At 41.9% G+C, this 25727-nt stretch overlaps 2 pseudogenes; both read left to right on the top strand.

Moving 5' to 3' along the window:
- Positions 1–416: 416 nt before the first annotated feature.
- LOC107154555 lies at positions 417–1748 on the top strand (annotated as a pseudogene).
- Positions 1749–17201: 15453 nt separating this feature from the next.
- LOC125611136 lies at positions 17202–17333 on the top strand (annotated as a pseudogene).
- The last annotated feature ends 8394 nt before the right edge of the window (positions 17334–25727 follow it).

Below are 25727 nucleotides of genomic sequence, written 5' to 3'. Positions count from 1 at the left end.
GACCAGCCTAGAAAACTTCGTGAGACCCTGTCTTAAAATAAAAACAGTAAGAGGTGGGATGTAACCTACTGCCCATGGGTTCAATCCCTAGTACTAGAAAAAAAAAATCTTTGAGGATTTATGTATAATAACCTCAAACTGGAAAGAATCCAAATGTCCATCAATATCCTATGGGATTCCATTATGAGGAAGTTCAGAAACAACCAAAAGGAATCCATGCTGATGGAAGTCAGAAAAATCGTGACCATTAATCAGGTGGGTGCGGATTGGCAGTCCATTTTGTATTTCTATAACAAAATACCTGAGGATGGTCACTTTGTAAAGAAAAGAGATTATGAGCAAGAAAGCAATGGAAAACATTCCATAGCTTGATCTGGGTGGAAGTTTCACGACTATCAAAAATGTAAAAACTGATATTGAACTTGAGTTGGAAGAGGCGAGTCCAGTCTCAAAATGGAGGTAAAACCGCTGCCCAGTGGCCCCCAGCCGGATTCCGGCCATCACCATCGCCCCTGGGAGGAGGGCCACGGTCCAAAGGAACCAGAGCAATTGAGGAAGCTGTTGATTGGTGGTCTGAGCTTTGAAACTGCAGATGATAGTTTAAGGGAACATTTTGAGAAATGGGGCACACTCAAGATTGTGTGGTAATGAGAGACCCCCAAACAAAACGTTCCAGGGGCTTTGGTTTTGTGACTTACTCTTGTGTAGAAGAGGTGGATGCAGCAACGTGTGCTCGGCCACCCAAGGTTGATGGGCGTGTCATGGAACCAAAGAGAGCTGCTTCTAGAGAGGATCTGTAAAGCCCGGTGCCCATCTAACAGTGAAGAAAATGTTTGTTGGTGGTATTAAAGAAGATACAGAAGAATGTAATTTGAGAGATTAGTTTGAAAAGTATGGCAAGATTGAAACCATAGAAGTTATGGAAGACAGGTAGAGCGGGAAGAAGAGAGGATTTGCTTTTGTATCTTTTGATGATCATGATACAGTTGACAAAATTGTTGTTCAGAAATACCACACTATTAATGGGCCTAATTGTGAAGTGGAAAAGGCCCTTTCTAAACAAGAGATGCAGTCTGCTGGGTCACAAAGAGGTCACGGAGGTGGATCTGGCAACTTTATGGGTCGTGGAGGAAACTTGGGAGGTGGTGGAGGTAACTTTGGCCGTGGTGGAAACTTTGGAGAAAGAGGAGGCTATGGTGATGGAGGTGGTGGCAGCAGAGGTAGTTATGAAGGAGGCGACGGTGGATATAATGGATTTGGAGGTGATGGTGGCAACTATGGTGGTGGTCCTGGTTATAGTAGTAGAGGAGATTATGGTGGTGGTGGACCAGGATATGGAAACCAAGGTGGTGGTTATGGTGGTGGAGGAGGATATGATGGTTACAATGACGGAGGAAATTTTGGAGGTGGTAACTATGGTGGTGGGAACTATAATGATTTTGGAAATTACAGTGGACAATGGCAATCAAATTATGGACCCATGAAGGGGGGCAGTTTTGGTGGAAGAAGCTCTGGCAGTCCCTCTGGTGGTGGTTATGGATCTGGTGGTGGAAGTGGTGGATACGGTAGCAGAAGGTTTTAGAAACAGCAGAAAAGGGCGACAGTTCTTAGCAGGAGAGAGAGCGAGGGGTTGTCAGGAAAGCTGCAGGTTACTTTGAGGCAGTCGTCCCAAATGCATTAGAGGAACTGTAAAAATCTGCCACAGAAGGAACGATGATCCATAGTCAGAAAAGTTTACTGCAGCTTAAACAGGAAACCCTTCTTCTTCAGGACTGTCATAGCCACAGTTTGCAAAAAGTGCAGCTATTGATTAATGCAATGTAGTATCAATGAGATGTACATTCCTGAGGTCTTTTATCTGTTGTAGCTTTGTCTTTTTCATAACATTAGGTATATTGCCCTATAAACTGTGGTAGTGGTACCAGGAATAAAAAAAATTAAGGAATTTTTAACTTTAAAAAAAATGTAAAAACTTCCTGGAGTTAAACAGCAATCACCTTCTTAGAGAGGCCTGTCCTCACCCCTCTTTGGGAAGTACTTAACATCTTCCACTCTCCTGAAGCCTGACACTGACTTCTTTTTCTTCATGGTAATCATGACGACCTAACTGTCACCTAGCTTAGGCTCCCATAACACAAAACTATAGGCTGGGTGACAACAGATACTTATTTTCTTATAGTCCTGGAAGCTAGAAGTCCAAGATCAATGTTCTGGCTGATTTGGGGTTGAGTAAGGGCTCTTTTCTTGGCTTGCAGAAGGCCACCTTCTCGCGGTGTGGTCACATGACCTCCTCCTTGTGCACTTGGAGGTAGAGATAACTCTCTGATGTTTCTTCTTTATATTTTTTTCAGTGCTGGAGATGGCACCCAGGTCTTGTGCATGCTAAACATGCGCTCTACCACTGAGCCACGTCTCCAGCCCCCTGGCATTTCCTCTTATAAGGGGTTAATCCTGTCAGATCAGGACCTCACTTTACCTTAATGATTGCCTTTTGGTCCCCATCTCCAAATGTAGGCATGCTGGGAGTCAGAGCTTCAATAGGTAAATTTTGGAGGTCACAAACATTCACTCTGCATGCCTGTATTCCTGGAGGCTCAGGAAACTCAGGCAGGAGGATCCCAAGTTCAAAGCCAGCCTCAGCAACTTAGTGAGGCCCTAAGCACCTGTCTCAAAATAAAAAATAAAATTACTAAAGGACTGGGGGGTGTGACTCAGTGGTCGAACACCCCTGGGTTCAATCCCTCATACCAAAGAAAAAAAATTCACTCCACAACACCAACAGGGCGTGTGTTTGGTTATTGATATGTTTATCACCCATCTCCCCAATTAGAATCTAGTCACCCTGAGTACAAGAACTTCATTTGGGCCACTGTGGCATTTCCAGCACCAATCAGGAGCTTGGCATGGTGGAGAGCTCCAGCAATATTTGTTGAGTGAAAGGTGGATGATGGGAGGGGGGTGTGTGTGTAGTTTAGCAGACAAGTGTTACTAAGCCCAGCATCTGGAAAACAGGAATAGTGTTCCAGATCCTCAGGAGGCTGAGGCAACAGGATCTTGAGTTCAAACTCAGCCTCAGCAAAAAGCAAGGCCCTTAAGCAACTCAGTGAGACCCTGTCTCTAAATGAAATGCAAAATTGGGTGGGGATGTGGCTCAGTGGTTGAGGGCCCCTAAGTTCAATCCCAGTACCACCCCCAAAATGGGAATAGTGGTAAAAGTCATCATTTTTTAAAACTTAAACTAAATTTATTTTTAACTGATATTTAAAAACATAAAAGTGTACATGTTTATGGGGTACCCTGTGATGTTCTGGTACATGTATATATTTGCAGTGTTTTTTTTGTTGGTTTGTTTTGTGGTATTGGGGATGAACCCAGGATCTGACACATGCTAGGCCAGTGCTTTACCATTGAGTTACACCAGGCCATTGGGTAGTGTTTAAATTAGGATAAGCAAAATAAAATGCAAAATAGGGCTGCGGATGTGGCTCAGTGGTTGAGTGACCCTGAGTTCAATTCCCAGGACCCCCCTAAAATAATAATAATAATAAAAATAAATTAGGCTAAGCATATCTACATCCTTAAATATTTATCTTTTCTTTATGTCAAAGCATTCAAAATTCTTCTAGCTTTTTAATCATTTCTTAATCATTAGGGTACTTGGTATATCACCCAAAGTTTATGTCTTTAAATGACTTACATTGTGAAAGAGGAGATATTTTTTTAAAATATTTTTTTTTCAGTAGTAGATGAACACATAGTATCTTTATTTATTTACTTAATGTGGTACTGAGGATTGAACCTAGTGCCTTACACAGGTGAAACAGGTGCTTTACCACTGAGCTACAGCCCTAGCCTAAGAGGAGAGATTTTTTTTTTTAATTTAAATTGTTGGTGGATCTTAATTTTATTTACTTATATGTGGTGCTGATATCAAACCCAGTGCCTCACACATGTTAGGCAAGCACTCTACCACTGAGCCACAACCCCAGCCAAAGAGAAGGGATTTTTAATGTGCATTTGCTGTATGTTGTAGAGCTTGTACTACGTTGGGTCATTCCCTGCTTCTTTTAAGACAATTCTTAATTTCTCTCTCTGTGGCCAGTGTCTTCAATATGGGAGTGTGAAAGTTTAAGACTTGATTCTAGTCTAGGCTGCACCACTATTTTGCTCACGTCCTCGTGATTTCCTTTCCTCGCACGCACCCTGCCTTTCTCAACTGTAAAAGAAAGGGTTGCAAGTTAAACTAAGACCTTAGCGGCCCATTTACAGCTGGAAACTGGTGCGACTGGCTTAATCGTAGTTATTTTTTTTTTTAACATTTTTTTAGTTGTAGATGGACATAATATCTTTATTTTTATTGATTTACTTTTATGTGGTGCTGAGGATCGAACCCAGGACCTCACGCCTATGAGGCAAGCGCTCTACCACTGAGCTACAACCCCAGCCCACCGTAGTTCTTCCTTCTAGCACTAGGGGGCAATCTAAGCAGCTCGCTGGAACAGGCTCAGCGCTACAGTTGCTGCTCTTAGATGAAAGGATGGATGCCGAAAGGTCATGCTCTCTGCTTTGATTGCTGACTGCTCCCCCGACCTTAAGCTCAAGAAGCCTCGCTTGCTACCTATTCCACTAAAGAAAACAGGGCTGGATTGGCCAAGGAATCTTGCATCTAGAGGCTGGGGTTATGGCTCAAAGGTAGGGCGCTCGCCTGCCATGCGTGAGGCACCGGCTTTGATCCTCAGCACCACATAAAAATAAAATAAAGATATTGTGTCCACCTATAACTACAAAATAAATATCTTTTAAAAATCTTGCATCCATCGCTTTTGTATCTGTCGCGGGTAATGGATGTGGTTGGGGAGCCAGCCTGCAGCTAATAAATTGTCAAGGACAAAAGGACACCCAGAACCAGGGACAACTGAGGTAAAGACTTAGATTCTGTTCAGAAAGAAACAGTTCTCTGGTACTACCTTGCTACAATGTTTCACGGGCACAGTGTGAGGCTGGAAGGTCCTCGGAGGCTGCGCACAGAGGAGGAGCCACTCCCCGAAGGCTGAGCGACTCACACTGAAGTCCCAGCTTGGGCAAGTCACTTCCCTTCTACTGAGCTCTGTACCTGTGAAATGATGAGGGACCCATTCACAGCCACTCCAGTACCATGACAGGTAGCTCTGACCAGCTGCGGGAGCTTTCCCTCCAACTCCACGCACACGCCGCCTCGAAATTCTTTTCAACACTGACTGGTGGGAGTTGGTCCAGGAGGGGAAAGCTTTATGCTACCTCTGTGAACCTTAGACGATTTCTGGAATTCCTTCCAGTATGGTCATGGGGTTGTGACAGCAGAGACCCCTCTAAGGTTGACCAACTTCAGTGGCTTGGGATGGTTTGGCATCAGTATTTCTTTTCTTTCTTGTTTTCGCAGCTCTGGGGACTGAGCCTGGCACTGCCGTGCCCAGCGGGCATCAGTACTGCAGTATATTTGTACGTTGGAGAGAGATGGAGATGTTTTCTGCTTTACATGATTATAGTACTTGTCAAAGGTTGACAGGCCTGATGCTCTAGCCCAGTGGTTTAGCAAAAAGACTTTATTTTCATGGAAAGATTAGGAGTGAAGTACTGAAGTAATTAAGAGATACTTAACTTTGTCCTTGACCTTTAAAACTTCTCTTGGAATTTTCAGATACAGGCACAGAACATGGCTACATTTAGGCACATAGATTAAGTTTTTCAAAGTAAATGTGGAATGAACTCAGACTTTGTTCCTAGGTGATATATCCATCATATGACATACTCATCATCTATTTTAAGTTCACTGTAGGTGAACCTGGCCTGATTAACAGTATTATTGACCTAGTAGTCAGAAGACCTGGCTTTTAGTCCTGGCTTCACCCTTTACAAGCCAAGAGACTAAAACTCTCAGGGTCTTAGCTTCACCCCCACCATCTGTAAAATAGGGATAATTATACCAGCCCTTTTAATTCAGGTCACAAGGTCAAATGAGATCATGCCTCTGAAGGTACATTGCATGGGGCAATACATCATACAACTCCAGGGAAACATGATACAGATTTTTGTAGGGACCCTCTAGGAATATTTGTCATCTTAAACTCTGTCAACGAACTCAAAATTTCTGAATTCTGATGTATCACTGGAACAAATGTTAATTACAGCAACTTTCTGGAAGTCCATTTGGGTAATAAGAATCAAAAGCCTTAAAAATGTACATGTCATATTACACAGCATTAAAAGAGAACAAAATTATGGCATATGCAGGTAAATGGATGGAGTTGGAGAATATCATGCTAAGTGAAGTAAATTAATCCCAACAAACCAAAAGCTGAATGTTGTCCCTGATAAGTGGATACTGATCCATAATGGGGGAGGGGGCATGGGAAGATTAGATGAAATTTGAGTGGGCAAAGGGGAGAGAGGGGAGGGAAGGGGGATGGGGACAGGAAAGATGGTGGAATGAGATGGACATCATTACCCTAGGTACATGTATGACTGCACATGTGGTGCAACTCTACATCATGTACAACCAGAGAAATGAAAAGTTGTGCTGCATTTGTGTACAATGAATAAGAATGCAATCTGCTGTCATATATACTAAATTAGAATAAATAAATAAATAAATTTTTAAAAAACGTACATGTCTCCAGGTGTGGTGGCACATGCCTGTCATCCCAGTGGCTTGGAGGTTGAGGCAGGAAGATTGTGAGTTCAAAGCCAGCCTTAGCAAAAGCGGGGCGCTAAGCCACTCAGTGAGACCCTGTTTCTAAATAAAATACAAAATAGGGCTGGGGATGTGGCTTGGTGGTTGAATGCCCCTGGGTTCAATCCCTAGTACCAAAAAATAAAAATAAAAAATAAAAACCCAATAACAATGTACATTTCATATACCCACTAGAGCAGTTAAGATGTAAAAGGCAGATGATACCAAATGTTGAGAATTTGAAACAAACTTTCATGTTCTCTTTGCAGGAGCAATGATTTGTACAATCACTTTGGAAAACAGACAGTAGTCACCAAAGTTGATTATATGTATATATCCCATGACCCAAAGATCCCACTCCTAGGTATGTGCACAACTGAAATGTGTACATATGTCCACCAGAAGATACGAACTACAGAGTTCACTGCAGCATGCTCTTAATACCAAAAACTGGAAATTGAGAGCCAGATGCAGTGGCACATGCCTGTCATCCCAGCTACTGAGGCAGGAAGATCATAAATTCAAGGTCAGCCTCAGCAAATTTAGCAAGATCCTGCCTCAAAATAAAAAGTCTAAAGGGCTGGGGATGAAGTTCAGAGGTAAAGCACCCTTAGGTTGAATTCCTAGTACCAAAACCAACCAACCAAACAAACAAAAAAAATCCCAACAACCCTGAAAATTGCTTCAGATCTCATCAGCAGTAAAATAGATAAATTGGGAAATGTTCACATATTGAGATTCTGTTGTGCAATGAGAATGAAGGAATTCAAATTACTTGCTGCAGCTGGGTAAGGTGGTGTGTACATATAATCCCAGCTACTTGAGAGGCTGAGGCAAGAGGATCACAAGTATGAGGCCAGCCTCAGCAATTTAGCAAGGCCCTAAGCCACTTAGTTAGACCCTAAGCTAAGTGGTTAAGCACCCCTGGGTTCAATCCCCTGCACCAAAAAGGAAAAAAAGTTAACTTTTAGGGCTGGGGATGTGACTCAAGCGGTAGCGCCCTCGCCTGGCATGCGTGAGACCCGGGTTCGATCCTCAGCACCATATACAAACAAAGATGATGTGTCTGCCGAAAACTAAAAAAATAAATATTAAAAAAAAGTTGATGGGGGCTGAGGATTTAGCTCAGCTGGTAGCGTGCTTGCTTCACATGCACAAGGCCCTGGGTTCAATCCCTAGCACTGCCAAAAACCAAAAAAAACAAAACCAAAAAAAAGTTGACTTTTATGTAATAAAAAAATCTATGAAGCAATTGTGGAGGACAAGTAGTTTAGATTCAACCATGTGCCACTTTGTAATAGTATTGCTGTTCTTGTTTTTTAATACAGTTACTTGACTTTGTTTTGAATTTTCTCTTTGTTGTTGTTATGTTATTGGGAATTAAATCCAGGGTCTCAAATACATGAGGCAAATGCTCTACCTCTGAGGTCTATCCGAGCCCTTTTTATTTGATTATTTTTTTAATATTTATTTTTTAGTTGTAGTTGGACACAATACATTTATTTGTTTGTTTGTTTATTTTTATGTAGTGCTGAGGATCAAACCCAGGACCTCACACATGCTAGGCCACAACCCCAGCCCTTTATTTTTTTTATTTTGAGGCAGGGTTTCACCAAATTGCCCAGGGTGGCCTCAAACTTGGGATCCTCCTGCCTCAGCCTCCTGAGTTGCCGGAATTTCAAGTGTGTAACACCATGTCCAGCTTTGATTTTCTTTTAATTAGAATTTATGTGGTTTTCAGCAGCTTGAGAAGCTGAGGCAGAAGGATCATGAGTTCAAAGCTAGCCTCAGAAACTTAGCGAGGCCCAAAGCAACTCAGTGAGACCCTGTCTCTAATAAAATATAAAAAAGGGCTGGTGATGGTGCTCAGTGGTTAAGCACACCTGATTTCAATCCCTGGTACAAAAAAAAAAATAAGAAAAGAAAAGAATTTACATGGTTTATATTTTCCTATCCTTTTACCTTCCTTTGGTGTTTTTGTTTATTGTGATAAAATATACATGACCAAAAATTTACAACTTTAACCATTTTTAAGAGTACAATTCAGTGACATTAAGCATATTCACAATATTGGGTAACCATCATCTCTATCCATTTTCAGAACTTTTTTTTGTGTGTGTGTGATTCCCAAACAGGAACTCTGTACCCAATAAACAGTAACTCTTGACTTCTTCTTCTTCTATTCCCTCGTAATCACAGATTACACTGTCTCTTTGTGAACTTGCCTTAAAATAGACCTATATACAAGTAGAATCACATCATATTTGCTCTTTTGTGGCTGGCTTATTTCACTTAACATGATATTTTCCAGGTTTACTCAGGTTGTAGTGTATATGAGAATTTGTATCTTTTTCCGCCCTTTGGTATTACGGATTTAACCCAGGGGAACTTTACCACTAAGCCATCCCCAACCCTTTTTATTTTTTATTTTGAGGCAGGGGCTCACTAAGTTGCTTAGGACCTTGCTAAGTTGCTGGGGCTGGCCTTGAACTTGTGATCCTCCTGTCTCAGTCTCCCAAATCCATGGGATTACACAGGTGCACCACTGTGCCAGGCTGAGAATTTGTACCTTTCAAGACTGAATTAGATTCTCTTGTTCCTTACACATTCATTGTTGATGGACAATTGGGTTATTTACACCTTTTGGCTATTTTGAATAATGCTGATATGAATGTTGCTATATAAATCCCTTCTTTTGATTCTTTTGAAATACACCTAGAGTCATACATCTGGATCATACGGTAATCTTACTTTTAAATTTTTTTTTCAGTACTGGGAATTGAATCCAGGGACTCATGCTTCCTAGGCAAGTGATCTACTACTGAGTGACATCCCAGTTTTCTTTGGTTTTTAAGACAGGGTCTCCTTAAATTGTCCTGGTTGGTCTCCAACTTGTGATCCTCCTGCTTCAAACTCCCAAGTAACTGGGATTACAGGCGTGGGATGTTGTGCCTGGCTATGTTTAACTTTTTGAGGAACCGCCAAACTGATTTCCATAGCAGCTGCACCATTTTACATTCATACCAGCAAGGCACAAGATTCAATTTCTCTGCATCCTTGCCAACACTTGTTATTTTGTTTCTTTGATCATGGCCCTTCTAGTGGGTGTGAAGTAATGTCTCATTGTGATTTTGATTTCCAATTTCCTGACAGCTAATGACTTAGTGAATTGTTTCACTTGCTTGAGCTTTGTTATCACCTCTTTGTATAAAATATTTCACATACCAACAGATATAAAAGATAATATAGGCTGAGCGCTGTGGCACACACCTGTAATCCCAGTGGCTCAGGAGGCTGAGGCAGGAAGATTTTGAGTTCAAGGCCAGCCTCAGAAATGGCAAGGCCCTAAGCAACTCAGTGAGACCCTGTCTCTAAATAAAATACAAAATAGGGCTGGGGATGTGGCTCAATGGTTGAGTATCCTTGAGTTAAATACCCCCCACAAAAAATATAATATAATAAATATTATATTAACCACACAGGTTAAAAACTAAAACATCAAGGAACTGGAGTTATATGTAGCTCAATGGAAGAGTGCTTTTCTGACATGTGTGAGACCCTATGTTGGTTCCCCAGAACTATAAAAAACAATTTTAAAAAAATCATGGAGCCAGGGTTTGGGATGTGGCTCAGTGATAGAGTGTTTGCCTAGCATGCATGAGGCCCTGTATTTGATCCCTAGCACAGGGAAAAAAAAAATCATGAAGCTAGGGGTGGTAGCATGTAGCCCAAGCTGAGGCAGAGGATAGATTGAGCCCAGCAATTCAAGGCCAGCCTGGGCAACATAGCAAGATTCTGTCTCAAAAAAAAAAAGAAAAGAAAAGAAGATAAATAGTCAAGCATGGCGGTGTAGGCCTATAATCCCAGCAACTTGGGAGGCTGAGGCAGGAGGATTGCAAGTTTAAGGCCAGCCTCAGTAATTTAATGAGGCCCTAAGTAGCTCAGTGAGACTGTCTGAAAATTAGAAAGTAAAAAGGGCTGGCTCAGGGGTAAGGGCCCCTGGGTTCAATCTCCAGTCCCTAAGTAAATAAATAAATTAATGAACATCCCTCCAGAATCCCTGTGGGCCTTTCCAATCAGATCTCCTCCTGTCCAAAGTAAATACTATTCCCAGCTTGATTTTATTCCCATAATAAAAAATGTTTATAATTTGATTACATCTATATGTATGTCCTAACAAGAAGTGGTATTGTTTTGGATGTTTGTACAGCTTGTTTAAATGAAATCCTACATTGTGTGTTCTTTACACTTTATTTAGCATTTATGAATCAACCAAGTTTTCACATTCCTGGCTCTCTGCTACTTCATAGTGACTGTCCCATATCTGTCCACTCTCTTGTGAATGATCATTTATTCTCCAAGTTTTAGCCATTGAAAACAATACTCCTCTGAACATTTTTGTTTCTGCCTCCTTATGTGCATGAGCAAGAATATTTGTAAGTATACAAATGTAAGAATGGGAATGAGAAGTTGTTGGTGTGTGCATCAACAGCTTTAGCAGATGCAGGTTGAGTAATGAATACATTATCCAAAATGCTAAAAAAAAAAATTAAAAGTGTTTGGCCAGGTGTGGTGGCACACGCCTGTCATCCCAGCGGCTCAGGAGGCTGAGGCAGGAGGATCGTGAGTTCAAAGCCAGCCTCAGCAAAAGTGAGGCACTAAGCAACTCAATGAGACCCTCTCTATACATAAAGTGCAAAATAGGGCTGGGGATGTGGCTCAGGAGCTGAGTGCCCCTGAGTTTAATCCCCAGCATCCCCTCTCACCCCCCAAAAATACTTGGCCCCAGAAGCATTTTAGAACAATATTCCCAGTGATACGAGAATTCTCACGGCCCATCCTCATCAATACTTGCTATAAAGTAATGTTTTCCAATGTTACTGTGCACTGGATCTTATTGTGATTTTAATGTGCTCTTTCATGTTTTTTGGTACCTGCAAGGGCATTTTTATATTACACTGAGTTACAGTCCCAGTCCTTTTTCTTTTGAGACAAGGTCTTGCTAAGGCACTGAGGGTCTCACCAAGTTTGCTCAAACTGGCCTTGAACTTGCAATCCTCCTGCCTCAGTCTCTTGAATTGCAGTAATTACCAGCATGTGTCACTATGCCATCCTTCTTCCTTGTTTCCGAGTGAGTTTCTTCATGCATTTATTGCCCATTCAGGTTTGCCCAGTCACATTTTACCTGCTTTTCTATTGGGTTGCTTATGTTTATACCATTTATTGATACATGCTCTTTACGTATTCCCAATATCGATCTTTGTTAATGACATGTTGCAAAAATCTTCCAGTGACTTATGTTTCTCCTTTTTAATGATGCCTTTTGTTTAACTGAATTTTTAAAAAAAATATTTTTAGTTGTAGATGGACACAGTACCGTTATTTTATTTATTTTTTATGTGGTGTTGAGACTTGAACCCAGTGCCTCACATGTGCCAGGCAAGTGCTCTACCATTGAGCCATAACCCCAGCCCTTAACTGAAGATTTAAAATTTTATTTCTCTCTTTTCCTTCATGATATGACTTCATTGAGAAATCTTTAGGGAGCCCAGCTACTCAGGAGGCTAATGCAGGAGGACTGCAAGTTCAATGCCAGTCTGGGAAAATTAGTGAGACCCTTTCTCAAAGTTGAAATAGAATTCAGGCATAGTGGCACATGCCTGTAATCCCAGTGGCTCAGGAGGCTGAGAGAGGAGAATTGTGAGTTCAAAGCCAGCCTTAGTAACTGTGAGCTGCTAAGCAACTCAGTGAGACCCTGTCTCTAAGTAAAATACAAAATAGGGCTGGGGATGTGGCTTAATGGTCAATCCCTTACATGCTGAGTTCAATCCCTGGTACGCCCCTCCCCCCCACAAAAAATGTCATGCATGGTAGCATACATGTGTAATCCCAGCTACCAGGGAGGCTAAGGCAGGAGGACTGCAATTTTGAGACCAGCCTGAAAAACTTAGCAGGACTGCCTTGAAATCAAAAATAAAAAGGGCTGGAGATGTATAGCTCAGTGATAGAGTATTTCCCAGTATTTGTGGGGCCCCTTGTTCAATACCTCTTGATACCACAAAAATAATTGAAAAAAAAAAAGGAGGAAGATGGGTTGGGGTTGTAGCTCAGTGGTAGAGCGCTTGCCTCGCACATGTGAGGCACTGGGTTTGATTCTCTGCACCATGTAAAAAATAAATGTATAAAATAATGGTATTGTGTCCATGTACAACTAAAAATGGAAAAAGAGAGAGAGAGAGAAAAAAAAAATTTACCAGGGCTGGGGGTGTAGCTCATGTGCTTAACATGTTTCAGGCCCTGGGTTCAATTCTCAGACCCACACACACAACCCTAAAAAACAAAAACTACTCTAACACTAAAGTCAAAACAGTATTTGCTCCTATTTCCTTCCTTGCTTTGAAGTTTTGCCTTTCAAGTTGAGGACTTCAATCTTCTTGGCATTGATTTTGTGTCTATTTTGTGATGCTGGACCCCCCTTCCCCCTGCTTTTTTCTACTTGAATAAAAAGTTGTCACTTTCTTAGATGCTCAATAATCGATGACAATTAGTTAGTGCCATTCCCCTACTTAAAACCCTCCAGTGGCTCTCAGTCCATGAGGTGAAGCCCCATCTCTTTGCTTTGGTGTATTCAATATTGCAGGAACCGGCCCAAGCCCCCCTCACCTGTCACCAGTCTTCTTCAGCCACAGGGAGCCTCAGTTCTCTGGGGCTGGGCTCTCTCTTGCCTGGAGCCTTTGCTGGTTTTATTTTCACTTCTCGGCATTCCGCCTTCTCACTAGTAACAGGTTGAACCGTGGACCTCTACCAGATAGGCCCACCTAGAACCTGCAGTGATCTCATTTCACAAAAAAGGTGTTTGCATATGTAATTAGGTTAAGGATTTCAGAATGAGTTCCTCCTGGGTTCTTACCTGGGTGGACTCCAAATCCAATGTCGAGTGTCCTCATGATAGAAGGAAGAGGAAAAGACACAAAGAGAAGGAGACAGCTGGGTGCAGATGGGAGCAGAGGCTGAAGTGATGGAGTCCAAAGCTAAGGAACCCCAGCAGCCCCCAGGGGGACAGCCCCCAGAGACTGGGACAGTGAAGGAAGGATCCTGCCTAGAGTCTTTGGAGTGAATAGGGCCCAGGTGACACCAGGGTTTAGATTCTCCAGCCTTCAGGCTGTAAGAGAATACAACTCTATGGTTTTAGTTAGTTAGTTTGGTTCTGAGGATTAAACTCAGGGGTGCTTAACCACTGAGCCCCATCCCCAGCCCTTTTGAATATTTTATTTAGAGACAGGGTCTCACTGAGTTGCTTAGGGCCTCACCAAGTTGCTGAGGCTGGCTTTGAACTTGTGATCCTCTTGCCTCAGCCTCCTGAGCTGCCGGCATTACAGCCACTGTGCCCAGCTGTTTTAACCCCCAGGCTTAAACAACCCTGGGAAAGTACTACAGGCAGGAAAGTGGAGAAGGGAGCCGGCAGAGGCAGAGCGGTGGACAGGGAGGCCAGACTGCAAGACTAGAGAAGACCAGGGGGTGTGGGATGAATCACGTTCAAAGCCTCAGCCTGCAGCAGGCAGCCCTCTTTCTGACAGGCCTGGGAGGACAGACAGTGGCCATGAAGCGGGTATAAGTGACAGAGCCAAACCAGAAGGATCTTTGGTTCCCAATGTCCTCAATGGAACGAATGAAGCTACTTCAGACACCTCTAGATACCTCATCCATGGTGGGAAGAGGGAGGAGGAAGTCCTAGGAGGCCCCAGGAGCACAAAGGGGGTGGCAGGCACATGGCTTTCCCCCAAGGGTTGCAGACTAACCTCACAGAGAAGGGCTCACTAAAGCATAGCTGCAGGCAAGGTCAAGGGGCAATGGTGCCGTGGTGCAGAGTGGCTGCCAGCAGGCTAGAGGACAATTCCGGGACAGGGCAGTGGGAGGGCTCTGGTGTCTTTAGATTTCTTTGATCTCTGAGCCACTTTGGCAGGGACAGAGCCTTGAGCACCAACAGGGTCATGTCTGTTTAAACAAAATTAAACACTGGAGGTAAATCATTAACTGGCGGAAGAAACAAACAGGACTTTAGGGCATATCTCCAGCACCGGGACTGGGTAGCCCCAGGGATGTGAAGAAGGCTTGCTTGTCAGAAGTGCCTGCCACTCAAGGCTCCCCTCGGCTAGTTTGCAAGGGTTTGCACATTCTATAATTAAGTCTGGGCACCAGGTTCTGCGGGGACAGGTATATAAAGACAATCAGAATCTATCCTCAGCTCAGCGGTGGGGAAATCAGAGCCCACAGACATCATAGGCACCCATGTGCCAATCACCCAGCCCACCGTGACCTGTCCATCATCTCATGTGATCCCCGTGCTCACCCACTAGGACAACTGCACTTCATAGGTTCCTTGCTCAGAGAGGAACAGCAACTTGTCCTAGTCACACAGCTTGTCAGTGGTGGAGGACAATAAGCAGGAGATAGCTTTAGCAACAAGAGGAGACTGATAGAGTTTAAGGGTGTGTTTGGGAATATATGGGCAGTAAACACAGCTGGGCCTTCTAAATGACAGGGGCAGCAAAGCAATTGGAAGGCAAGGCAACAAATGTCTGACTCTTTCCAGGACCACCTAGTCTCCCAATCCTGCTTCTTTATTGAACATTTATTTTTATTCTCCCTTCTACTTGGGGGCAGGGAAGGGGGTAAGAATAAGGGTTCTGGCATCAAATCTAGTGCCAGTCCTGGCTTCACCATTTATTACCTCTGTGACCTCAGGCAAGCCCACTTTCCCTCCACTTCCTCACCTGTAAAATGAGGATACTACAGTCCCCAGGTAGAAATCAAAGGGGAAAGCATGTACAAAGCCCTTGGCACAGTGCCTGGCACATAATAAATGCTCAATAAACACCAGTCGTCGTTATCATTCCACATGTTGGGCAACAGCCTCCCCAGCCCTCCCCAGCTGAGCACCACCCATCAACTTACTAGGACCACAATTCTGACCTCTCTAACCAGAGAACCCAACTTTAGCAAGGGAAAGAGCTGGGTCTTTTCATTTGAACACAGTCTTAGGTGTATTGTATGTTGATTAGATGAAAGAAAAGTGAAAACGAGAAGCTGAGCAAACTAGTTAAAAGATTTATTTTATAGAAACTTCAACTGCAGGGTCTGTGATCAGAAAACTGGTTTGCCAATCTTTCTAGATCTTTCCATCATGAGCCCTTAGGAGATGGGAGAGGGTGGTCAGTCTAGGGATAGCAAGATGAAGCGGGGAAAGGGGAGGGTGGGTTTGAGGCGGATGCTGGCCTCGTATAGATTGTGGAAGGTGCAGAAGAGGCAGATTGGGTGGTTTGGGGCCCAATCAAGGAAAAGCTTTGAATGCCAGGGTTTGGTTTTGTGCCAAAAATCAAGAGTCATTCATTCATTTAGCAAATATTTCTTGTATGCCAACTGTATCGGATTTTTTTGTCAGAGATTACCTATCTAAGCAAAAGGCCTTGTCCTCAAGGAGTGAAATGGTCTAGTAGGAGGGAAGAGCACAGGAACAGAGGAGTGATTGCACAGCCTGATGAGGGAGAACAGGAGGGGAGGCATGTGTCCACCCAGGGTGGGAATCCAGAGAATATGTTTGAGGAGGCGACTACAGAATCTGTTTTTGCTTTCATGGGTTTTGCCTGCCTCTAGTATTCATGTCCCCTTTCCTAAGGGGAAACAGTCAACCAGTCTCAGTCCATACTGAGGGTGACCCAAGTCCCCTGTGTCAGTCCCTATCTCCAGAGAAAGGCAGAGGAAACAGGTCTAGTTAATCAGTATATTCCAGGGCTGAGGCTGGGGCTCAATGGTAGTGCACTTGCCTGGCATATGTGAGGCACTGGGTTCGATTCTCAGCACCTCATATGAATAAATAAAATATTTATGTTGTTAAAACTAATATATTTAAAAAAAAATCAGTATATTCCATCCCTCTGGCCATGGTGATTGGCTCTTTGAGGTGTATATCAACCAGGTGCGGCCAATGAGAGTCAATTCATGACTTGGGTGGGGTGGGGGGAGCTGTCTTTTCCCAGGGTGTGTTGGCAGGGTTGGGTGATAGGAGCCTAGAAGAGAGGAGACCCGTATCAAACCGGGGGGTGGGGGGTTGACATTCCAAAGAAAAGCAGAACCTCGAGCCCAAGAGAAGTGGCACCTAATAACATCCTTTGAGCCCTGGACTTAGCTGTGTCTGAACCCAAGATTAACCCTGCACCTTATACTTTTATAGAACCATTAACCACCTCCCACCCCACCCCCCGCCTTTTGGTGCTGGGATTGAACTCAGGGGTACTAGACCACTGACCCACATCCCAATATATATATAAATAAAATAGTTATAGATGGACACAATACCTTTATTTATTTATTTTTGTGTGGTGCTGAGGATGAAACCCAGTGACTCATGCGTGCTAGGTGAGCACTTTATCATTGAGCCACAACCCCAGCCCCCGCATCCCTATTTTAAAATTTTATTTAGAGACAGGGTCTCAAGACTATACTTTCAGGGATCATTTCTATAGTTCGTTACTAGAGACAGGGTCTCACTGAGTTGCTTAGTGCCTCCCTGTTGCTGAGGTTGGCTTTGAACGTGCTATCCTCCTGCCTCAGCTTCCAGAGCGGCTGGGATGACAGGCATGCGCCACCGGCCCTGCCTAACTTGGGTTTCTGTCACCATAAGTGAAAGCCTTTCAATATGTTCCCGCTCTTTCCCATCCCAAACTTCCAATTTTTCTTTTCCTTTTTTCCAAAAAATTTGGATAATTTTCTTCTTAAACACACACATGTGCACACACACACATAAATGTTTTTGTTTTCTTAAAAAAAGGGACCCTTCATAAGATTCCCTTACCTCACGGCCCAGCCCTTCTCCACTTGAGCTATCCATCATCTTGAATCCCAATGTTTACATGTAATACTAAAAGTTTTATTTTTTCATTTTAGTTGCTTTTAGGTTTTTTTAAATACCTTTATTTTATTTTTATGTGGTGCTGAGGATTGAACCCAGGGCCTCGCAAGTGCTAGACAAGCGCTCTACTACTGAGCCACAACCCCAGCCCCAAGGTGCTTTTAGTTTTTTTAGAGTATCATAAAGAATAAAATCTTTTGGGATCTCAATTTTTCTATTTAGTAGTTTATTGCTAATACTTCTATCATTATGAGGCATTGAAGTTCATCTCTTTTATTTTGGTACTGGTGATTGAACTCAGGGGCACTTAACCACTGAGCCACCTCCCTAGCCCTATTTCGTATTTTATTTAGAGATAGGGTCTCACTGAGTTGTTTAGGGCCTCCCTTTTGCTGAGTCTGGCTTTGAACTAGCAATCCTCCCCCCTCAGATTCCGAGTCGCTGGGATTACAGGCGTGGGCCACTATGCCCTGCATGAGGTTCATCTCTTTTAATTCTTGTGTAATATTTTATTAAATAGATATCCAAGAGTTCATCCATTTCATTCTTCTGTTTATGGGCATTAGGCTATCCCCAAGTTTTTGCTCTTGTGAATAATTCTTCTCTTCACATTTAGTATATGCCATATTGGAGTATTCATTGTAGTTTCTAATTTTTATTTTGGATGGTGAAATCATGGTTGTTTCTTATATTGTTAAGACTAATGAACTAACTAAATAAAAGCAGATCTTACATGGACTAATGATGTGAGTGTGCCATGACTAATCTAATTTTATACACTAGAGGTTCAAAGAGAAAAATACACTGGGAAAATTCTATACATGTTGTGATGTGTAATGTGCTGGAACTCCTGCTGTATCAGTCTATAAAGCAGATTTATATACTCTTGCACATATAGGTCTGCTTTATTTTTTTATTTTTTTTTAAATAATATTTATTTTTTAGCATTTGGCAGACACAACATCTTTGTATGTGGTGCTGAGGATCGAACCCGGGCCCCACGCATGCCAAGCGAGCACGCTACCACTTGAGCCACATCCCCAGCCCCAAGGTCTGCTTTATTTTTAACCGCTGCTGAGTGTTTCATTAATGGATGTATCATAATTTAAAGTTTAAAAAATGTTATCTTGGAAAATCTCACACATATACAAAGCAGTGAATGGTAGAATGTACTTTCATGAACCTAACACTCAGTTTCAATAATAAGCAACATCTGCCCAATCTTGCTTCGTCTTTCCTCCATCTGTTCTCCCTTCCCCCATTGCATTATTTTGAAGCAAATTTAGGCTCTCACCTCATCCATCCCATACCTTATTCTCTCTTGGTGGATGCAGATTGTTTGTACTCTGGTTTCTATGAACAATGCTACAATGAACATTCCTGTAAATAAATCTTTGCAGACAGTTGTAAAATAAGTTTACATGAGTGGGCTTGCTTGATCCAAAGGATTAAAATCTGATCGATTTTGTCAGATTGTCCTTCAAAGGAGATGTCCTATTTCCTATTCTGCATCATCAATTCTTTGCCCCCCCCCTTTTATTTTGGTACTAAGGATTGAAGCAGAGGCACTTTTACCACTGAAACACATCCCCAGCCCTTTCTCCTATTTTATTTTAAGACAAGGTCTTGCTGAGTTGCTTAGGGCCTCATTAAGTTGCTGAGGCTGGCTTTGAACTTACGATCCTCCTGCCTCAGCCTCCTGAGCTGCTAAGATTACAGGTGTGCACCACTGCACCTGCCCGTCTTCTTGGGCTTCTTTCGAACATCTTTCTCATTGTTTCAGTTCAAGTTGCTGTTTTTGATTTTTCTCTTTTTCTTTCTATCTTAGATGGAAAGAGACAAGATGCCCAGAGGAAGGGGAAAGGTAAGAGCAAGAAGGAAGGCTACTTATCTGGCCATTCCTGGAGGGGGGTTGTCATCAATTCCTGGGGATCTGGTGTCTGGGGCTCACAAGAGCCTCAAGAAGACCTGGGCCAGAAGACCTAGGAGCCTAGAAGAACTGGGCAAGAGAAAGTGGGGCTGTTTTAAGTCAGTGCTCCAAACACAAACCAGTTAAGCTTATTTGTGGGTTATCTCTCTTCCGTGTCATGGCTGGACTCAGTGTTTAACTGTTGCTAGATACCATTTGAGTATAGAAGAGAAGGCACAGGAGGCTGGGTACCTCCATGGTGTGTGTGTGTGTGTGTATTTTTTTTTAATTTAACTCTTATTTATTTGTTTTTATGTGGTGTTGAGGATGGAACCCAGAGGGCCTCAACTGTGCTAGGCAAGTGTTCTACCACTGAGCTATAACCCCAGCCCCCCATGGTATATAATCTTATGGGTCTATTAGCTCATTGCATCTTCTAGAAGGTTTTCTCATCTGTCAAACAAATGACAGCAACAAAAATAAAATTATGTGATGTTTAAAGTGTCTTTCAGCAATAAAATATGAGGCCTACCTGAATTCCATGTTACATTTGGAGATTACAGTTTTGTTGTCTTCTATATAGTTATTTCTTATAAGTGTCCTCAAATTGAAATAAGAAACTTTATGTATTTATTCATTCACTTAATAATACATCTAGCACTTCTTTATTTTAGGTATTTTGCTTTAGAATTCTTTGTCCTTTTGTTTCACAAAAGATTTTTTAATACTAGAGATCTTGAAATGAAACTGAGTCTATTACTTTTAGCAAATTTTAGGTGTGTGTGTGTGTGTTTTGGCAGGGGGTACAGGTGTTTGAATTCAGGGGCACTTGACCACTGAGCCCCATCCCCAGCCCTATTTTGAATTTTATTTAGAAACAGGGTCTCACTGAGTTGCTTAGTGCCTCCCCATTGCTGAGGCTGGCTTTGAGCTCACAATCCTCCCGCCTCAGCCTCCCGAGCTGCTAGGATGACAGGCGAGCGCCACTCCGTTCAGGAAAATTCAAGTTACTTACTTAGTGTAAGTCAACCTCAGAGTTTCTTTGGTTTTATGGTGTGTGTATGTGTGTGTGTGGGTGGTTTGTTCTATGCTGCTGCAGCTGTCATTAAACTAGGCAGATTTTTTTTTTTTTAATAGAGAGAGTGAGAGAGAGAGAGATTTTTTTAAAAATATTTATTTTTTAGTTTTCGGGGGACACAACATCTTTGTTTGTATGTGGTGCTGAGGATCCAACCAGGGCCGCACGCACGCCAGGCGAGCGCGCTACCGCTTGAGCCACGTTCCCAGCCCAAACTAGGCAGATTTAATGCTATATTTATGAGTAATCTTTTGTTCCAGGATGGATTCAGGTGCTCAATGGACGCAGCCAGTGCTCTTGCTTCTTGTTTGTCTCAGCTTAGCTTGTCTCTGCTGGTCTTTTCATCCACAGCAGCTTTTTCTATGTGATTGAGGAAAAGAGCCGGCAAACAGCTTAAACTTACATAATCCTTGCAGTTCTAAATCTCAAAGCAGAAGACAGATCTTCCTACTAGGTTGCAGTGGATGGAATTTCAGGGAAGACTTTGATTGGCCCTGCTTTGGTTATATGCTCATCTCTAAACCAATCATTAGAGCTAGGGGAATGGAACACTCTGATTGGTTATTCTGGGTCACATGCTCAACTAAGTTGGAATGTTGAGCTCTGTGATTGACAGCCCTGCAGGGAGGGGTGGTTACCCATAAGAACAGATGCTGAGTAAATAATTCCCGTTCATTACCACATGCCTTCAAACTGATGTTTTCCAGGCTCTGTTAATGGAGTGTACATTTCTACATTATCACCCAAACTCTCTTCTCTCTTATTAACTCACTTCTGTTCTAAGCCATCCTGTCCAGTAGAGTTGCACAAAGCAAGTAATTGGCCTTTATTTCTTCCTAGTGTTTTCTCCCAATCCTTTTTTCTTATCTTCAAATAGAAGTATAATCAGTGTAAAAGCAACCTGACTTATCTCTTTTCAAAGGTTTAATGACCCCTCATCCATCATTGGTCTTTCTTGGTCAAATAGGCTTGGGATTACAAATCTATTTCAATTAAATATTGCATTCTAGAGACATGGGCCTCTTGAGAAGGGTTCTGCCCACAGATACAACTGTCTCCTATATATACACTACAGTATTTATACTTCTGGGATCTTGTAGCTTTTTGTTCCTCTACCTTGGCAGCTTAGAAGAGACAGATATTGTAACTACTTGTTGCAATCCATATTTATTGTTAGTTTTCTCTTCTGCCTCTTGGCCAAAATTGGTCTGTAGGTATGTTTATATGTTTTTTTTTTTTTTTTAATTTTAATATTTATTTATTTATTTTTTTTAGTTATCGGCGGACACAACATCTTTGTTTGTATGTGGTGCTGAGGATCGAACCCGGGCCGCACGCATGCCAGGCGAGCGCACTACCGCTTGAGCCACATCCCCAGCCCATGTTTATATGTTTATTTAGCTCCCACACTAACACATATCTCTAAAAACTATTGCACACACCGAAGAACCAGTAGATGCTGCAAATAAACCTGGAGTTTTGCTTCTTTTGAACAAATCAGAATACCTGTGAATCTTGGGCCCACATTACCCATAGCAACCATATGCTGAAATAGCCCTTTAGATCAGCCAAATGTTCCCCAGGCCACACTCCCAAAGGTGTTCCCAGTTGAAGCCCCAGTGCCATTTACCACCTCATTTGCAGGTTATTTTTGCTTACACCTGGCCCACCTCACTCACTCACATTCTCTGCCTGGCCCCTGGAGCATTGTTTGAGGAGTGTGTGACTCCTGGTTGGGTGGCCATTGCAAATCAGGGACAGGTTGAAGCAAGGTTTAAACCACTGATGAGTGGGGCCTCGATTGGCCTTCTGCCTTAAGGCTCAAAGTAGACATGGATTGATGGTGTACTTCAAAGGCGGAACAGAAACTTCTAAGGGTTTTGAAAGAACTGCTGCTACTTGTCTGTATAACAACTATTGTACCTTTCAAGAGAATTATATGATGTTTAAATACAATAAATGAAAGTTTCCAGAAATAGATTTAAACACTGTGGAAGAATTCTAGCATGTCTTAAATATGAATCACCTTAAAGAAGCAAGATGAGATTCAAAGTCTTTAAATTATTTTGTAAAATAGTTAATGTCTACTTACATTTCACTGAAATCTTTTATTGACTTCTTTGTCTGTCTCATATAGTAATAAATGTTTGCAGAAGGCAGGAAAAAGAAAAGGAAGGAAACTACTTGAATACAGGCACTGACTGATCTCTTTTTAGATTGACTTCTTACCTTATAATTTTTTGGTACTGGGGATTGAGCCTGAGGATACTTTACCACTGAGCTACATTCCCATCCCATTTTACATTTTTTATTTTGAGACAGGGTCTCACTAAGTTGTGGAGGCTGGCCTTTAACTGGTGATCCTCCTGCCTTAGCCTCCCAAGTCTCTGGAATTATAGGCATGAGCTACCATGTGTGGTTTAATTTCTATCTTTAAATATTTAGAAGTTACAAAAATAGTACAGGAGGAACTGTGTGCCCAATTCCTAGCTTCCTGCAAAAGTGATATCTTCCATAACTACAGGTCAATTCCTTTTCATCTTCTGATGGCATGTCTTTCCATGGTACAAAATATTGTTATTCTGTAAAGTCTATTGAATGAATGTGTTTGCATATAGAAAACAAGTGTTATCATATGTTGATTTAGCACATTAGTTTATTTATTTTCTTATTTTTGAGTAGGTAATATATATGCATAGTGCCGAATTCAATCAGTATAAAGGATATTTACGGAAAAGCAGATCTCCCTCTCTTTCCTGCCTTCCAGTCACCCAGGTACCTCTTCAGAGACAGTCATTTATTTATTTCTTATGTCTCCTTCCATATGTAATATCTGTAAAACTTCTTATGTCTAGTCTATTTTCTCCCTGCCCACACCTGCCCTTCCATTATAGCCTACCATCTGCACATTTTTTTGCACTTAGCTATATATATTGGAGATCATTCCATAAAAGTTCATAGAGTTTTCAATTTTTTAAAAAATATTTATTTTTTAGTTGTAGTTGGACACAATACCTTTATTTTATTTATTTATTTTTATGTGATGCTGAGGATTGAACCCAGGGCTTCGCACATGCTAGGCGAGTGTTCTACCGCCGAGCCACAACTCCAGCCTGGGTTTTCAATTTTTTAAAAAATAAAATATTAAATGGATGCACCATAATTTATTTAACTAAACCCCTATTGATGGGCAACTAGGTTGTTTTTTTTAATTTTTATTATTAAAAACATTCCTGCAGTGAATATCCATGTCTTGTTTTTATTTAGCACAGATATAGTCTATTTAGGTACTAATGCATATATTTATGGATTTGAAATGCCTGAACTTCCATATTTGGTCATACAAATGGGACCTTTTTGTCCTATAGGCATAGGAGGCTGAGTACCTCCATGGTGTTTATGTAAAGCAGATTGCATGGTGTATGTGTAAAACACGAAGCAGTTTTAAATAGTCAGGGTAGACCTTGGTGAGGGTGTGAGATTGACCTAAGATAGGGATGCTATATCACTAAGCCATATCCTCAGCCCCTTTTATTTTTTATTTTGATACAGGATGGTGATAAGTTGCAGAGTCTGGCCTTGAACTTGTGATCCTCCTGCTTCAGCCACCCGAATTGCTAGGATTATAGGCATGTGCCACCATGCTCAGCCACAAATAGAACTTCGATGGTAGAAAATTTCCTAAAGCTTTGTGTGGTGTTTGCCCTGAGTTTGTGAGATTTACCAAAGATCTAGCAACTTTAACTGATGCTAATGCACCTGTTCTCAGTTATTTTCATCTGAGCTGTGGTCTGATAAGTACAGAAAGGAATATGTTAAGACCAGGATGATTTACTAGGGATGTGCCACACAAGATAATGAATGTCCATCACTTCTTTTCCTGTCATTTGATCAATTCTTTCCTATCATTTGATCAATTTGCTGATCCCATTCTTCCCTCTAACTGACGGGTCTTATCTCTTATTTATTTGAAGTTATTTTTTATTTCCCTTTACTGTCTGCTAGATTCTGGCGAAACTTCATTGCTGGTTAAAAACCTCAATTTCTAAACAGCTACATGCTGCTGAGAGATGAATCATTGTTACCTCTGTGTTGCTGGCCTGTGTCTCATTAACCATCTTTAAGCCGAGTTTTAAAAAATCAGAATTAGTTTCTTTTCTGACTCCCATCTGGATTTTTATCCAGTTTTTGAGGAAGTACTGCTGTTCTTCTCCACATTCAGAATTTATTTTGGTCCCATGAAGCACAGTACTCCTAAGCAGCTGTTAATAAGCTGCTCCAAATGTCTGCAAAATGGGAGGGATACATGATGATGAGCTTATCACTCATTCATTTAGTCATTAATTCATGCAACAAATATTTGTTGAGTGCCTACTCTGGGCCAGGCAGTTTTGGCCTCTCAGTGAACAAGAGACAAAGGTCCCTGCCATCATAGTTTCATTCTCTGGCATGTGTATATGTGGGAGTAGAGACAAAAATAAGTAAGCAAATTATTTAGTATGTTAGAAGGTGATAAATGCCATAGGAATGGTAAGAGGCTAAGGGAGTTTGTGAGTGGGGGGTAGGGCACACATAGCAGTTTTAATTAGTCAGGTTAGACTTTGGTGAGGGTATAAGATTTGATCTAAGACAAGAAAGTAAAAAACAGAGGGCTTCCTTATATAGTATCCTGTATGTATGTGTGCACATGCATGAAAATACAACTGAGGACCATTTTTGTTTTTTAACCCAATTCAGGGTCTCATGCACTATTAGCAAGTGCTCTACCATTAGATGGGGTTATATTGTGTTGCCCAGGATGATCTTCTCAAACTCCTGGGCTCAAGTGATCTGTACACCCTAGACTCCAAAGTAGTTGGAAACATAAGTGCATGCCAACGCACCCAGCTAAAGGCGTAATTATGTTTATAGGTGTACTGTGATAGATACAATTTGCATAGCAAAAAAATTCACCCTTTGAAAGTGTACAACTTCCTGGTTCTTGGATATTTACAAAGTGTACAATCATCACCATTATCTAATTCCAGAATATTTTCATTACCCCCCCAAAATAACCTATTAGCCTTCACTACCCATTCCTACTCCCTGCCCACTCCCCACTATTCTACTTTCTGTCTCTATA

The sequence above is a fragment of the Marmota marmota genome, unplaced genomic scaffold (assembly GCF_001458135.2).
Source record: "Marmota marmota marmota unplaced genomic scaffold, marMar, whole genome shotgun sequence".
Taxonomy (NCBI): domain Eukaryota; kingdom Metazoa; phylum Chordata; class Mammalia; order Rodentia; family Sciuridae; genus Marmota; species Marmota marmota.
Note: the sequence above shows the minus strand (reverse complement) of the source record. Positions and strands in the feature narration are given on the sequence as shown.